The sequence below is a fragment of the Penaeus chinensis genome, chromosome 39 (assembly GCF_019202785.1).
Source record: "Penaeus chinensis breed Huanghai No. 1 chromosome 39, ASM1920278v2, whole genome shotgun sequence".
NCBI classification, from domain to species: domain Eukaryota; kingdom Metazoa; phylum Arthropoda; class Malacostraca; order Decapoda; family Penaeidae; genus Penaeus; species Penaeus chinensis.
Window position 1 is genome coordinate 7,812,744 of NC_061857.1, and position 5,000 is coordinate 7,817,743.

Below are 5,000 nucleotides of genomic sequence, written 5' to 3' on the forward strand. Positions count from 1 at the left end.
ACACCATAAGTCAACTCAGGTTTTACCTCGTTATTACCTCCTTTCGTGCAACAAAGCCGTTGAAATAATCTCCAGAAATGAAGGTTGCAGAAAGCATGCACTGTATTCATAGTCAGACACCCTCCGCCATTGTTAACAAAACCAATGTTGGTTGGTGTCTAATGAGATGCACTGCATTGAGCGTGTGTATTAGTGTGTTCTCAGACCTATTCACTGAGCGATCAGGTTGCGGTCTGAGTTGTATGGTGCTGATAGGTTCTAGTACTGAATATGCTGTTGTTATTAGTGTAAATATCATTTCTACTGAATTGTTTTTTAACATTATGTCTACCATCATTACCTTAGTTATTGTTGTTATCATTGCCATTTCCATTGTCATTGTCATTGTCACTGTCACTGTCATTTCATTGCCATTGTCATCATACTACCACTATCACTACTACTCCTTTCTCCTCTACTATATTTTCTTTATTGTAATTGTTGTTATCATCATTATTTTAACTATAATTAATGTTATTGCTATTATCAATATTAACTTATATCTTTAATTACCACTATCATTATTTTTTATGTTATCATTTTTATTGCTGATACTGTACTGCACTAATGCTTTTATTGTTGTCTTAATAATGACCATCACTAACACTACTATGCTAGGTTCAATATTATCTTTATCACTGATTTTATCGTTAGCATTAAAATTCCTCCAACGGCATTAGTTGTGTAATGCAAATCTAGGGAGATAAAGGTGGAGAAAGAGAAAAAAGGAAAGAGAAAAGGAAAGAGAGAAAGAAGCTCAGCTGCTGTGGCTTGATGTATATCCTCATAAATTCGGTTATATAAGTCACAAAGAACAATACATTTCTTCCTTGTCTTTTACTGGGAATCGGACGTGGATATATGTAATTCACTGAAATTCTGTTGTTCATGAATGGATCTGCCTGTTTATTGTTTTAATTAGTTTAACTTTAGATTTATGTTCACTGTCGGGTGTGAGCTGAGTCGTTCATATTGTGCTGTTCAATTAATCGTTTTGTTCACTTGTTAGATTGCTTATAGCATTAGCAACAGGTCAGTTGTTATTAAAACGTTGTTTGAAGATTTTTGCCAATAGTGTTCACATGTTCATTCATTTGATTATTTACCTCCTACAGTCATCAATTTACTTATCTATCAACAATTCTATAGCAACCATTACGATTGTTTTTAGTTTAAGAATAATTACCATCATCATACTAGACTGTTTTACTACTATTTCATTGTCAGTCTTATTAAAATTATTCATGTTATCCTTGTCTAAGCAGTAGCAGCATCATGATCACTTCTGTCACTAGTAATATTTTCTTCATCGTTATTTCCAGGCCATATAAATCTTCAAGATCCCTATATTTAATCTATTAATTTGAGTACTTATTAACAGAGAAAGGGGGGGGGGATACAACAAAAAAAGGGGGACATAATAATGATGATGATGAAGATAATAACGCAATACAAAGTAATTGGTTTTAGACATTGGTAGCAAGGAAAAGGGAGAGAGGAGACAGAAGAGAAGAAGGTTTATGGACGGTTGTTATACTTGCAACGGACGCGATTATTCATAATGAGGTTTCATGTAGGCTTCTGGCGTTCAGGATACATCTCTCACGCAGCAAAATACTCGTTAAAGTTCAAGATTTCCCATCTCTCTGAATTGTCTGACTTTCCATCTGTCTATTTATCTATCTATCTGTTTGTCTATCTATCTGTCTATCTATTAATCTATCTACACATATATTTTACACACATATAGCCGCACCCCTTATATATATATATATATATATATATATATATATATATATATATATATATATTTATATATATATATATATTTATATATATGTATATATATATATATATATATATATATATATATATGTATATATATATATATATATATATATATATATATATATATATATATATATATATATGTATATATATGTATATGTATATGTATATATATGCATATATATATATATATATATATATATATATATATATATATATGTATATATATATATATATATATATATATATATGTATATATATATATATATATATATATATATATATATATATATATATATATATATATATCTTTGTGTATATTTGTATACACACACACACACAGACACACACACACACACACACACACACACACACACACACATATATATATATATATATATATATATATATATATATATATATATATAAATACATATACATATATATATATATATATATATATATATATATATATATATATATATATATATATATAATATTATATATATATACACATATGTATAATATGTATATATATATATATATATATATATAAATATATACATATATATACACATACACACACATATATATATATTATATATATAGATAGATAGGTAGATAGATAGATAGATAGACACACACATGCACACACACACACACACACACACACACACACACACACACACACACACACACACACACACACACACACACACACACACACACCGTTCTATCGCTTTCTCCTCCTTTTTTCTCAAGGCAATCTTCGGCTTTAGGAAGAACAGGCGTAGATCTCCGCAGAGTGACGTCTCCTATTCAGAAACGGAAATCATATTCACACTGATACTGCAGGTAATGATCGCTACCGATGATATTCCAGAGCCATCTAGAGCGAAAGACGGTCCTCCGCATCTCTCAGCGGGCGTAGTTATTCAAATCGAAGCAGCCATTGTATATTTTTTCCTTGTTATTCATGTCGAATTTGCCACATGTCATTAATTTGCCGGGAAGTTAGTCCATACGGCTTTTTTTTGTTCTTTTGTGTTGTGATTGGGCACGTAGATAATTCGACGATGAAAGGAAGGGAGAAAGAAGGAAGCAATGCGAAAGGAAAAGGAAGAAAAGGAGTGGAAAAAAAGAACGAACGAAGGAAAGAAAGAAGTTAGGGAAAAGAGAAATCTTTAAGAAATTAATATATCAGCAAAGAAAAAAACAACAGCTACATTTTACATACCTCCTAATCTAAATATAAATCTATATAGATAGATAGATAGATAGATAGATAGATAGATAGATAGATAGATAGATAGATAGATAGATAGATAGATAGATAAGTAGATTAATAGATAGATAGATAAATAAATATATATTTACCTACCATCAACAACAGAATGCAACTTGTTCTTATGAGGGGCATTTGGGGAAGAGGAGAGGGGGGGGGGGGGGGAGGGACAAAAAAAAGAAGAACAACGATAAACTCGTTACCTGGCAGGAAGGAAGGAGGGGAAAGGGGAGAGGAAGAGGACTGCTGGAGGAGGGACGACGAAGGAAGACTCCTCACTTATCTTGTAATTTCCTGCTTGTCCAGTGTTTTCGTTCCTCGCTCACATATCTGTCTCCTTTCGTTGTCGGTCTGTTTTGTTTGCCTCTATCTTCTTATCTCGTTGTCTTCTTTTTGGTTTGTTTCTCTCTGTGTATGTCTACGTGTTTCTTTGTCTGTTTGTTTGTTTGTCTGTCTATCTGTCTTTGTTTTTTTCTCTATTTCTGCCTTTGTCTCTGTCTCTATTTCTGTCTCTGTTTCTATTTCTGTCTCAGTCTTAGTCTCAGTCTCAGTCTCTGTCTCTGTCTCTATTTCTGTCCCAGTCTCAGTCTCAGTCTCAATCTCTGTCTGTCTGTCTGTCTGTCTCTCTCTCTCTCTCTCTCTCTCTCTCTCTCTCTCTCTCTCTCTCTCTCTCTCTCTTCTCTCTCTCTGTCTATCTATGTTCTATCTATCTATATATCTGTGTATCTCTATCTTAGTGTTAGCAATAATTTGCTCTGAAATAAAATGGATAGGTAAATTAAACCACTAAATAAAGGGAAGTAACTTAAATAAACAGCCAAATAAATCAGTCAAGTTATAGCACTAAATGATAAACAAATTCCTTATTAAATATAAAAAATACTTTAAATACATTCTTTTTTTTTAGTATGATAAGCATTATATTGTTCAAGAAGCAGAGTTGTTATATCTTCAAGGCCTTTGTGAGGCGAGTACCCGCCCCCCCCCCCCACTGAACCCCCGAACCCCAAGCCTTCTCTTCAACCCCAACTCACTCCCCGGAAGCCTCGCCTACTCGAAGAAACCTCTTATCAGGAAGCCTGCCTCCACAAGCTTTCTTATCCCGTCCTCCCTAATCCAAGGCTCCTCCCCCTTCAATCTCAACCTTCCCCCCCTCCCTAAAGGATCACTCCCTTCCACTTTCCCTTCTTCCCAACCCTCCCTCCATCGCCCACCTCCCTCCGTCGCCCCAGTCCCTCCTTCGTACCCCAACCCACCTCTCCCTCCACCGCACCCTACCCCTCCCTCCACCGCACCCCTCCCTCCGTCGCCCCCTTCCCTCCACTTCACCGCACCCCTCCCTCCACCGCACCCCACCCCTCCCTCTGTCGCCCCCTTCCCTCCAGCCACTTCTCCCTTCACCCCACCTCACAAGCAGCGTACACAGGAAACGATAGCAATATACAACCAAACCGAGTTCATTGTATTTCTCTCTCTCTTTGTTACGCAACCAAAAATTATTTCAATGGCCGGATCGTGTACGTCGGGCCCAATGTTCGTTCTCGCTTATGCGAATTCGTTCGAAATGACCCCATTTTTCCAAAATTTATTCTTTTGTTCGCGAGTTTTAGCGCTTGCAATGTCTTCTAAGCTTTTACTTTACAAAGTGTTTGCTTTTGTATCTTAAGAATCGCATCATTGAAGGAAATATCTGGACCACTTCATTGCAAACAAACAAACAAAAGAAAGAAACCTTAAAAAAATGTATATATATATGTGTGTGTGTATATAAATATATATATATATATATATATATATATATATATATATATATATATATATATATATATATATATATATATATATGCAACCTAAAAAGATAGGACACCAAAGGGTGGTATTGCAAAAG